The sequence below is a fragment of the Apodemus sylvaticus genome, chromosome 6 (assembly GCF_947179515.1).
Source record: "Apodemus sylvaticus chromosome 6, mApoSyl1.1, whole genome shotgun sequence".
In the NCBI taxonomy this organism is placed as follows: Eukaryota; Metazoa; Chordata; class Mammalia; order Rodentia; family Muridae; genus Apodemus; species Apodemus sylvaticus.
Window position 1 is genome coordinate 102,628,136 of NC_067477.1, and position 13,267 is coordinate 102,641,402.

Genomic DNA, 13,267 nt, shown 5'->3' on the forward strand with positions numbered 1-13,267 from the left:
AATCTTCACTCTCATCTATGCCTATAATCCTTAGGTTTGGTCTTCTCATTGTGTCCTGGAATTCCTGGATATTTTGGGTTACAAGCTTTTTGCATTTTGCATTTTCTTTAACTGTTGAGTCCATGGTTTCTATGGTATCTTCAGCATCTGAGATTCTTTCTTCTATATCTTGTATTCTGTTGTTGATATTTGCATCTATGTCCCCTGATTTTTTCCCAAGGCTTTCTATCTCCAAAGTTGTCTCCCTTTGAGTTTTCTTAGTTGTTTCTACTTCTGATTTTAGATCCTGGATGGTTTTGCTTAGCTCCTTTACTTGCTTGTTTGTGCTTTCCTGTAATTCTTTAAGAGATTTTTGTGTTTCCTCTTTCATGACCTCAGCCTGTTGACAAAAGTTCTCCTGTATTTCTTTAAGTGTTTTTTTTTGTGTTTCCTCCTTATTGGCTTTTGTATTCTCCTGAATTTCTTTCAATGATTTTTGTGTTTCCCTTGCAAGGGCTTCTAACTTTTCATCCATTTTCTCTTGAATTTCTTTAAGTATGTCCTTCATGTGTTCCTCTACCAGCATCATGACCAGTGATTTTAAATCCAAGTCTTGTTTTACTGGTGTGATGGGGTATCCAGGACATGCTGTTAAAGGAGAATTGGGTTCAGATGTTGCCATATTGCCTTGATTTCTGTTAGTGACGTTCCTGCGTTTGCCTTTTGCCATCTAGTTCTCACTGGTGTTAGTTGATCTTGTCAATGCTGGACTCACCAGTGCAAGCTGCCTCTTCCCAGGTGGCCTCTGGTGCACAGCTTACCTCCTACACTGCCTGGAGACAGGGTGCTGTTGCCCAGGCTGTTCAAATCCCGAAGCAGACACCTGAAGGCTCTTGCTGGGCACGCTGGATTCAGCAGAGCACACTGACTTCTCCCAACTGGCCTCCAGGAAGCCCCTCTTGCCTCTTGCAGGACCTGGAGATGTGGTGTTGCTGCCCAGGCTGATCTGGATCCGGAAACAGAGAGATCTGAGGGCTCCCGCCAGAGGCCTCAGGACTGGAACCTAAGCTCCTTGCCACAGGATCGAGCTGTGTGCTCCCAGACTGCCTCTGGGTGCACACTAGGTCTCCCCCACTTCCTGGAGATCGAGTGCTGTGGCCCGGGCTGTTCAGATCCCAACGCAGACACCTGAAGGCTCCTTCTGGGCCCGCTGGGTTCACCAGAGCACACTGACTTCTCCCAACCGGCCTCCCAGAAGCCCCTCTTGCCTCTTGCCTCTTCCAGGACCTGGAGATGTGCGCCCAGGCTGATCTGATTCCGGAAGCAGAGAGATCTGAGGGCTCCCGCCAGAGGCCTCAGGACTGGAACCTAAGCTCCGTGCCACCGGAGCAAGCTGTGATTTAATGATTCTTCTGTTCAGGTTCACACATCAGGAAAATGGGAGCATTATTATTTTCTCATTTTAATATTTAAAATTCATTAATTTGGTTTCCTTTTATATCTGAATAAGATCTATATATTTGATTTTATTTTAAAATAAAACTCATACTGTGGCTCAGTCTGGGCTGAAACTCTCTATGGAGAACAGGCTGGTCTCAAATTTACAGGAATCCTCCTGTTTCAGTCTCCTGTGTGTTTAGAAGTACGAGTCACCATGCCCAGTTTCCAGTTTGAATGTGTATGAACATTTTTACAATGGCTTTGGCATTCTCCTAATGAGAGGGCAGCATGAAGTAACTCACGCTACCCCAGCCCCAACTTTCCTTTCTTCCTTCCTTCCTTCCTTCCTTCCTTCCTTCCTTCCTTCCTTCCTTCCTGCCTTCCTGCCTTCCTTCCTTCCTTCCTTCCTTCCTTCCTTCCTTCCTTCCTTCCTTCCTTCCTTCCTGCCTGCCTTCCTGCCTTCCTTCCTTCCTGCCTTCCTTCCTGCCTTCCTGCCTTCCTTCCTTCCTGCCTGCCTTTCTTCCTTCCTGCCTTCCTGCCTTCCTGCCTGCCTTCCTTCCTTCCTTCCTTCCTTCCTGCCTGCCTTCCTTTCTTCCTGCCTGCCTTTCTTCCTTCCTGCCTTCCTTCCTGCCTGCCTTCCTTCCTTCCTTCCTTCCTTCCTGCCTGCCTTCCTTCCTACCTTCCTTCCTTCATGCCTGCCTGCCTGCCTGCTTTTCTGCTCTTTTCTCCTCTCCTCCTTTCTTCTGCTCTTCTCCCCTTCTTCTACACTTTCTACTCCTCATCTTCCTTTCTATTTTACTCTTTTATCTTATCCTTCACTTTTGTGTCTTGGGACTGAATCTATGACCTACCATGTTACAGAGAGGGTGTGCTTTTCATCTTTCTATAACTCAGCACTTGAGTCTTGAAGTAAAGTATGAACTATCTGTTACAAAAAACTGGGAAGCTGCATGGAAGCATGAGGGAATTAAAAATATTTAAACTAACTTTGAAGTTTGCCTGGTAGACTCTCTAATCCAACTTCTAAGCCATAAGCACCAAATACTTTGGCTTTTTATTTGGCTTTTCAAGTAGGTTCTTAATATGTACCCCTCACTGGCCTGGAACTCAATATATAGTCCATGTAAGATTCAAACTTGTCACTGATCCTCCCACCATCTCCCTTTTTAAAGTGTTATGATTGCAGGCATACATTCCCATACCCAGGTTTTTTTTAATTTATTTTATTTATTATTATTATTATTATTATTATTATTTACTTTAAACACTATATTGTATCCAGCAAAGGTGACTACACAAGATTGGAGAGAAAAATTTAGATGCACTCCACCAGGTTAAAGCTTTGTTTGACGCTTTAATTAGATGAACTCTGAGACCACTTTACAGGTGGAACTGAATGGAAGTAAAGTACATTGAGAAATAAAGTACTGTACAGTGGGTCAAATGTATGGGTTCCCATTTAAATCAGCAAACCACCTGTAGGTAAGTGGTATTATGATTCAAGGAAAAACATGAAGAGATGTTATGCAATTTGTCAGTCTTTGGATGGTTCCAGGTAGTAGAGTGAAACATTTTATCCAAGCCTCTCAGAATTTTATAAAAAGCCATGGTTACTCTAGTTTCTTGTATGTTCTTAAAAAATTGTGAGAAGTAGGATTGTCAGTCCCTTCAGGGGTTCAAGATATGTTGGCTATTCGTGGTGATCCTTTGTGTGAGATACCAGTTGGTTTGCACAAAGTGAAGTTAGTTATTCATAGCCTCATCAATGGAGAATGTTGATTTAATTCTTCTAGATTCCACCGGACTCAATTCAATACAAGCTAAAATTACTTTTTGAGCTTCTTTTATATAGTCAATCATTTCCTGAGACTCTGTGCTGCAGCTGGAGAGATACGGGTCTGTATTGTGCCTTTCAGAATCTCTTGGGTAGCTAGCCATACAATTAACAGTCACAGAATAGTTCACAGGCAATTTCACATTACCCTGATACCTGATGACAGCAGCGAACAACTTTAAATCAGATCTCTAAGGCCCTGGATACATGATTTAACCCTCTCTACCTCAATAGCTGTGGAGAATTCCTCTCATGTATAAAATGTGGATTTAAAAATTCCTCAGGAGATTAGTTTCAAGATCAAAGAAAATGTTGCCATAAGAGGCCCTTTTGATTGCATGTGAACCTTGGAGCTTGGGCTGTGCTAGAGGATTAAATTCAACGTGAAGGTCTTTTCCTCCTCCACGAGATGATTTTCACTCATACATTTAGTTAGAGGCTAAGATCTCTCCAGAGAATAAAGAGGGCTGTAACCTTGATTTCTTAAGGCCAAAGGCAAAGAGAGGAGGCTGCAATGCATTGCTACTGTATAATTCATAAATCCCCAGCAAGGAAAACTCAGAGCAGGCAACCAGAAGATGACTAGAACAAGCTGAGATCTGGCAATTTTGCAGTACTCCCTAAAGGAAATGGGTAGCTTGTGCTGGGGCCATTTTAACCCAGAGATTAAACTCTTAACATCTGAATCATGAAAGAATTTAATATTTTCTATCTAATGTTGAGGAGTCCTAAGGACCTAGATCATGTAGAGTCTATGCACTCTTTCTTCCAACAGAAAAAAAAGGTTGACATAGTAATCCCATGACCAATGCAGGAGAGAGGAAAGACCCAGAACTGGAAATTCATGGTGAGACAAGGTATTATTTGGATGGATTTTTTTTTAACAACTTTATTATCAGTTCTATTAGATTGCAAAGTCCTACCACTAAGAGAGATGGTGACAACAATCTCAGAGTTTCCCCACTGGCAAGGCAGCAATGCCAAGGTCATTACAGTTGTGTGTTTGTCAACACCCAGGTGCCTGTGTTCTGCTTCAGAGAATCTAGTAGGCTGATGGCTTCTTTTCTTTGTTATTCTTAGACAGATCTCCTGGGGCCCTGTGGAAAGTTGTATTAAGGCATCTTTTGAAAAATCTCAATTTTTAGTGATTGTTAGTATGAGTAAGATAGAAGTAAAAACAAAAATAGAAGTAAAAAATATACATTAAGGGATTGCAGGTAGGCGAGTCAGGTTATAATTTAAAGTCATATTATACTGACTTCCCTTTGGGAATCATTGCAACCATGAACCAGGTAGACTCAATCTCCCAAGAGCATTTCCTCAGGTAGCAAACAAATCACCAATGAGTAGCTGCCATCTCTTTTCTGTCCAAGAGAACCGGGTGAATGTCAGCATTTTTCCCTTTAATTGACTGTTGACAGAACACACTGCCTTGAGTTTCAGGAACTCCCCACGGGTAGAAGTGAACATGTTGGTCTGGTGTGGGCATTTTAAAGTTATTTAAACACAAATCATGGTGGGTGAAACCAGACATAGGACTCTTCCTTTGAGAGCACAGAGCGCTTTTCTTGCAGGTGCAGGGCTCAGTTAGACTTTCAGGAAGTAGGTCTCTCCCCTCTATAATTTTTCTCCTCTCTACATATATCTTTTCTCTTCGTCTCCTTTTCTTATCTCTATTTTTCTCTATTTCTCTCCTAGTCAACCTTACCTGAGATCGAAATCTTGAGTCTTATTTTTTTTCCAAATCAAGTGTTAACACCTTCTTCATACTCAGACATGACCTTGGGAGGGTAATTAGCACTGAAGTGGAACTCTGATCTGACCCTAGGCCTGTCTTGGTTTAACAGCTCAAGTGGTCTTGAGCCAATGGGTCTTGAGAGGCTGAAATTTATGTTATCAAGAGTGATGCTAAAATATCCTTGGAAGGTGGGTCATGACTTCTAGTTGTGGGAGTGGAGACAGTTAATTTTCTTAAATGAAATTAAGTTTAATGGGGAACATTTGGCTTTCAGCCGTCAGAGCATCTCCTGTATTATTCTTCCTTTCATGTTAATGGTCTGTTCATCCTTTTACATGCACACTGTGTCTCATGCTGGATAGGCTCTGTGTAAGATCTACTGCTGCCTTCATCTTCCAGAGAAGGCTTTGTTCAGTAGATCTGTGATGAATTTGGCCACTAGAAGACTTGCTGTTACTGTGACCCTGCTGTGTTGTTTTGGTCCTAATCTTGTAAGATGGAAAAGTGCCTGGTAGATTCTGACCTTATTAATGTCTTATGTGGAAATAAACTTAACACATGTGTTTCAAAATTAATATTTTCTTACTGTTTCACTTATGAAATAGATATTTTCCATTTCTACTGAACATGAAGACTGGGCTGGGTATCTTTGCTGGATAGAAAGAGTGGAAAAATAATATGAAAAATAATGAATGAACATGAGAATAAAGATTAAGCATTTGAAGTTGGAAAAATAAATATGAAAAATAATGAATGAAGATGAGAATAAAGATTAAGCATTTAAAGTATAATTCAGTGGGTTGAATGGAAGTTTATAAGGTAGGGCTTCATATGTTACCATAGATAGAGAATCTATGTAGTGAAAAGGAAGTTGAAGCTTGTATATAATAATCCAATGCAAACTGTACTACAGCAAGTCATGCATTTGCTCCTGTGCCAGGCAGATCACACTTTCCAAAACCATTTAACAGCTCCCAGGGAGTTGTATGCTTCTGAGTGATTTACCTAATTAGAGATTTGATAGTTCTATAGCAGCCAACTCTTGCTTTGCACAGACTTTATATAAACCCAGGCTCTACATCAGGAACAGATGTACACTTCAGACTCCAATAGCCAAGGAGAGAAAGTGCTCTGTCTGAGGCACCTGCAGAATTACAGTTGCAGATTATACTCTTTCTAAGTTCTGCAAAGACAGGCTTCTAGCTGACCAATGTTGAGGCTTGTAGCCTGAATATGTATGCAATATCAGCTATTGATTTATTGATATTTTATTTATGCTTCATTTTGTTTGGGGATTAAATTTTTGTAGAAAGATGGTCAAATTGTAGTAATAGGATGAGTTGGTATAGTTAAGACTGTACAGGTATCAGATGGGGCTCACTCTTGTCTTATGTGGGCAGATCATGAACAAATGTGGGGTTCTGAAGTCATGGGCTTCACTGGGCTTTTGTATTATCATTAGTTCACAGCATTGTCTTAAATCACTATGTAACTGCTGGTACTTACATGAGGCTTGTTCTTTGCATTGCTTACTGGATCCACAAGGAAGTCGTCTGTCTCTCTGTCTCTGTGTGTCTTTCTGTCAGTCTCTGTGTCTTACTGTCTTTCTCTGCGTATGTCTCTGTCTCTTTGTCACTGTCTCTCTATCTCTGTCTTCCTCACCCCCTCTCCTCTCTCTTTCTTGTTCTCTTTCCAGACAAGGTTTTCATTCTCCTAAAGGACTAGGAAGAATATTTTAAAAATAATTGTTGCAAGAAAGGATTACTTTAGAATGTACCCATAGATTACAAACATGTGGACCCCAGCACACCTACTTTATAGTATTATTAAATTCAACCAAGCAGAGGCAGTTTGAGTCATCTGAGGGTGTTCTTCAATATCACTTCATGCTTGGTGTCATCTGGGCTATATTGTTAACATTTGGAAGACCCCAATCAGTGACTGCATTCCATGGATCTCTGGCCATCTTTAGGCTGGATGTCATTGGCTTATCTAAATCTTATGTGGTACAGATGCAAACTAAGCATCTGTGAGCTGTAAAATTCCAGATGATATAGATGTTTGCCCCACACGAATAGAATACAGGAGTTACGATTGAGAAGGAATTCCAACTGTAGCTTTGTAGCCACAACACTGAACACAAACACAGTGACTGAGGCCTTGGGTGTGAAGCCTGGCCCTTACCACATGAAGCAGAGCCAAGTGTATGGAGGGGACAGATGGGACCACTTAAGCTTGGGAGATAGCTGAATCACAGACACTTTTTACTCACACTTAAGTCAGTTGCCCAAGTTAGGGGACGAAATGACTGTTGCTTTAGCAATTTGTTCTACGATAGTAAATGTCGCTGAACTAGAACCAAAGATGGTCTAGTAACTGCCATTGATAGCTAATACTGTCAGCTTGACAGGACCAATAAGGCTTCTAAGCATTTCATGGGTGCTTATCATTTTTTCCTTTTTTTATTTTATTATTTCATTTTATGTTATTTATTTACATTTCAAATGTTATCCCATTTCCAAGTTTCCCCTCTGCAAACTCTCTATCCCATCCCCCTTTACCCTGCTTCAATGAACCCCCCCTCCCCCACAAACCTACCCACTCCTGCCTCACTGCCCTAGCATTCCTCTATACTGGGGCATCAAGCCTTCACAGTACAAAGGGCCTCCCTTCCCACTGATTCCAGATAAGGCCCCTTCAGCTCCTTCTGTCCTTCCCCTAACTCCTTCACTGGGGTCCTTATGCTCAGTCCAATGGTTGGCAGCGAGCATCTGCATCTGTGTTGGTCAGGATCTTGCAGAGCCTCTCAGGAGGCAGCTGTTTCAGGCTCCTGTCTGCAAGCACTTCTTGGCATCCACAATAGTGTCTGGGTTTGGTGCCTGCATGTGGGATGGATTCACAAGTGGCATGGTCTCTGAATGGCCTTTCCTTCAGTCACTATTCTACTCTTTGTTCCTGTGTTTCCTTTCAACAGGAGCAATTCCAGGTTAAAGTTTTAGAGATGGGGGGGGTGTCCCCATCCCATAACTGGGGGGTCATGCCTAACCTCTGGATATGGTTTTGACAGGTTCTTCCTCCCCTTTGTGGGGTATTTCAGCTAATGTTCTCCCCGTGGGGTTCTTGCTTTCCTGGCACCTGGGACTTTCTGGTTACTATCCCCAGCTTTCCATCCCCCATTGCTGCATAACTCTGTTCAATTTCCTGACCCTCTGTACATCTCCTCCATCCAGATAAGGCCCCTTCAGCTCCTTCCGTCCTTCCCCTAACTCCTTCACTGGGGTCCTTATGCTCAGTCCAATGGTTGGCAGCGAGCATCTCCCATACCTGATTCTTCCCTTCCTTTCCCCATCCCCATCTTCTCTTCCTCTCAAAACCCTCCCACCTTCTACTTCCCTTGATTATTTTGTTCCCCCTTCTATGTAGGACTGAAGCATCCACTCTTTGGTTTTCCTTCCTCTTGAGCTTCATGTGGTCCACGAATTGTATGGTGCGTATTCCACACACTGCCTAATACTCACTTATTAGTGAGTGTATACCATGTGTGATCTTTGGTGACTGAATTACCTCACTCAGGATGATATCTTTTAGATCCATCCATTTGCCTGTGAATTTCATGAAGTCATTGTTTTTAATAGCTGAGTAGCATTCCAATGTGTAAATGTACATTTTCTGTATCCATTCCTCTGCTGAGGGACATGGGTTGTTTCCAGTCTGGTGGTTCCTCAGAAAATTAGACATAGTACTACCTGGAGGAGTCAGATATACCACTCCTGGGCATATACCCAGAAGATGCTCCAGCATGTAATTATCTTGATTATGTCAATTGAAATTGGAAGACTCATTCTAAAAGTAGATGGTAGCATTTCCTGGACAGAGGTCCTGTAGCACATAAAGACAAGAACTCCAGCTTACCATGGTCATTTGTAGCTCTCTTCTCATCTGTGACCCCATGTGACCAGTGGCTTCAAAATCCTTCTGTCATGACCTTCTTACCATGATAGCCAATTCCCTTGAAGTGTAAACCCAAATAAACCTTTTCTTCTAATAACAAATTGATAAAATTGTTATTTCACAGTATTTTATCAATGCACAGGAATAATACACTAATATTTGAGTAAGTTCTTAGAACTTTGCTAATTTCTATATTACCTTTTCTTTATGCTTAAAAATAAGACTAGCCACTTTCAATGTGAAATCTGATCAGACAGATAGCAAATAGACAGCTTTATTTCAACATACTCTGCCTATAAAAGGAAAGATTTGGTGAACTTTCAATGGAAACTTACATGTTGGAACTCCAGTATGATCATTGCCTATATATAGATAAGAGGCTGTGTTGACTCATATATCGGCTTATCACGTATAAATTAATGTTGCCAATTAGCCCACTCTCCCTCCTGAGCCAGCATGTTCATTGCACCAGCAAAAGTGAGCATCCAAAAGATTTTGAATGACTTTATAACTTAAAATTCTAGCCACAGAGAGGAAATGGGAAAATATATATATCATGCTTATGGCTGTCCAGTCTGGTTAGCCTGCCTAGAAGACTGTGTTTAATTAGTTTGCTAGCTGGGTCTCTCCATCCCTGTGAGTCAGTATGTACTCTTCCATAGTGATGTATACTGTAATCTTTTCCACTTCCAGAATTTAGCTCTTCTTTTTCTCCTCCTATATCTTGAGAGAGGTGAGGGCTAAAGTGAGCTGGCAGGGAGAACATCAATTTGGGGCCCATTAGCCCTTTATTCAAGTGCCTTTATTTAGTGCCTCAATATACTGGAGTGTCAAATTATTTGTACCTTTTAGTCTAAGCTTTTTCTACTCCACAATGGTAAGCTATTTGCACTTAAGTATTGTGACAGCTATCAATTGAGGTAAAATATTAATGGTTGACTGCAAGTACATATCTCTTCTTTCATTTCCCTTTTCTTCTAAGGTACCCCTCATGGATATATCATCAAAGCCTATATCTAAGCTTTGCTTTGAAATGCTGTTGTTTAAAACCAGTCTTCTACCATCCTGTTTTCTCTTCTGAGTCCTTTAATCTCTGTACAATTCTATCAACATGTCTTCTGGCTTGCAGGTACTTCCCACACCATGCACACTGCTACCATCAACAAACCAGATCTCCCTGAGAAGGGAGGTTCCATTCTTCTGAAGTTTTATTCATTGATTCAGTAAGCAAATGGATATTGATTCCCTGAGAAGCACAGGTAAATAAGGAGATACAGCAGATCTAGCAGAAGAGAGAAGGTAAGGAGCTTAGAGTATTATGGTAAATACTGAACCATAGAAGCCCTGGGTTCTTCTGAACGATCAACAGGTAGTTTTAGAAATGGGGATTAACTTAATGCTTAACTTATCTCCGTGTGTTTTCCTCTAATAGTGAAAATTTTGAGCTACTTTATAAAGGCCCTTTGCTACTGGTGTTAATAACTTAGAGTATACTGTTCACATCTCTGTTTTCTTGGAACAACATAAATGAGTAGCCAAGCTAAAGTGGCATAATACATGGGCTGCTTTGTCAGTGGTAAATGGATGAACAGTGAAGGGACAGAGTACTGGGTGTATAGACTTAGAATTAAATCCCTGGGTTGCAAAAACACCAGCTGCAGGGACTATAAATAAGTTATGCCCCCTTCAGAAATAAGTGTCCTTTGTTAGTGAGTTGGTTAAACTACATCAATGATTGTTGTATTAATTAAAATAGCATAAATACCAGGGTGGTGTGTACACATAAACTTGGAAGGATTAAGTTATTAATATTGGTTATTAATTCAAGAACAGCCCAGGTTACATGTACTTAGGATGTACTAAAACCCTGTCTCAAAAAATGTAAGTTAGGTAAACACAGTGAGTGCAAAAAGTTGTCCGTTTACCATGGCCACTGTCCTTCTTATGGGAATCTACAGAACTGGCAGATATGGCAGCTCATGCTGTCTAGAACCTAACTCAAACCATTTATTCTCTCCTTTAACCCTCCTTACTTCAGTCCTGTGGCTGGGCAAACAACTGGCATACAGTTTCACTTCTCCAGGGCAGATGCAAGACAAATCAACACATATCAATGGTTCCCCAGTCCAAGCAATATTCAAATTAATTTGTCTGAGAGCTTTGCCTATCAAAGACCTCAGTGCTTAGGAACCACAAATCAGTGAGTACATTAAATGCAGCTATCAGTTCAAGAATATACGGACCTCTCATCTAGTTCGACACAGAAGTACTAAAGCAGACATGTGTGTGACCTCACCTTCTTGTGTGCATTCTTCACTTTGCTTTGACTCCTTCCTATAAAATATTGGACAAGGGCATTTTTCATCCCAAGAGCACACATCTTTTGGCATATTTGTTCTGATTTCATTGCAATGTCAACTTTGCCTCAGGCTCTCAAAAAATTGAATTCTCAAGAATGTTAAACTCTTTTTTTTTCTGCCTAGACAAGCGGAAAAAAGAAGACTTGTTTTCAATACCAGGAAACCATGCTTTGTATTCCTGATCTGAAATGTAATTTCAAGTCACAGGGTATTACTGTGACATTCAAGAGGTGCATGTGAGGATGGAGGACTTTGTGTTCAGGTCATTGGTCTTACTTCTTGTGGAAATAATTTTACATTTCCACACTATCTACAATGGTTTTTGAGGCCCTTGGAAACTCTATTAAATAGCTTTCTTACAATTAAAAGCATATGTCTAAACTGCAGGCTCCGGAAATATATATCTTATATTTTATATTTTTCTATTTGGCTCTTCTCCAGAGATTCAAATATTAAGGCTATAAATTTTCAAACAGTGTCAGAATGATGGCTGTGGCTGGAAGTAGGTAGTCACATGGCTGGAACCTGGCCTTCTCTTATGCATGGACTAACCGTGTTCAGACTGGGTGTTAGGTGTGTGGTTGAAAGCAAAGGTAAGCCAAGGTGAAAGCTATGCAATCCCATTTTGGGACTGCATCTGTCTTAGTGTCGGTATAGGCATATGAGAAGACATGATTTGTTTCTCTCCTTGTTTGTCTCTTTATTTGGATTTATTTCCTTTTTTTTGTCAGACCAAGTAGAATTGGAACTATAAAAGAATAATAATTGGATGCTCCACTACTGGAACATCAGATGATTGGCCCACAAAATATCTGAGTCTATTTCCACTAGTACAAGAAAGGGTGACCCCCGCCCCCAACCCTGAAGGGAAGATGTGTCTTGAATCACATCACATTTTGTGTTTAAGCACAAAGGACACACAGTGTTCTTTTATTGCCTGGGATGCCCAATGCAGTTGGGCATAAAAATAGTCAGTGCTCGCTTCTGCTTAGAAAAATATTCTTTGCTCTTCTTGATATCAGGCTTGATGTTATCATGGCCAGATTTCCAGCCAACTTGGTACCCTTCATCCTGTGTGTCAGGGAGTTGGAAGGCTTAAACTAATGTCTGCATCTCATGTACAAAGTAGCCAGCAGGAAGATCCCTTTTAGTGATCTTGGGAAGGGTATCTTTATCATCAATAATAAAGCAACCACTGAAAGGAAGACCTTCACTTGCCTTTAAAACTCCACAATCCTGAACAATGACTTGCTTGGGAACTGGCACCAAAGGATTGTCCAGGAGACCCTTGCTTCTTGGCTCTATTGATCCGTACCAGATGACAGAAGTGAGATTCCACAGAAGCACCAATCACTGGGACATTGAGTTTCTTAGCTTCTCTTGCCCCATCACTGAAAGCAATGGTCTCCATGAGCACTCAAAAGAAAGCCAAGAGGGCAAGTGCACATTTTCACTGAGCCTGATAGCTTAGAATTGACCATCTGGTCACAGCTGTGGTTTTCAAGTTAGAGGCAGAATGCTCAATTGTAGCATTTCTTGAAGACATTTTGCTATCAGCAATTCATGGGTCTCTGAGATAAGACCATAGGAAGGTAGAAAGAGGACTCTATTTGGATTTGTTTTTAATCTGCTGATATGTAAGTCCTTGTGCATACTAACCATGTAATCTACCAGTGAGCTACAGCACAAATCACAATTTTACTGTTCTTTTCCTTCTTTCCTTCCTTCCTTCCTTTCCTCCTCCCATCCTTTTTACCTTTCTTCATTTTCTTTCTTTATGAAATACAGAGTAACTATAGCACAGGCTAGCCTCGCTATTTGGCCCACACTGATTTCTACTTTATGATCTTTCTGCTTTAACCTCAAGAGTCCTAGGATTACAACAATAAGCTATAGCTACAACTATTCCGTTTTCCCTCTTTTAAAAGTGTTTTCAATCAATTCCTAAGCAGTGAATGAATCCTA

At 41.0% G+C, this 13,267-nt stretch overlaps 1 pseudogene; it reads right to left on the minus strand.

The window, feature by feature from the left end:
* Positions 1 to 12,232: 12,232 nt before the first annotated feature.
* Positions 12,233 to 12,848, minus strand: LOC127687967 (peroxiredoxin-1-like; annotated as a pseudogene).
* Positions 12,849 to 13,267: the final 419 nt, after the last annotated feature.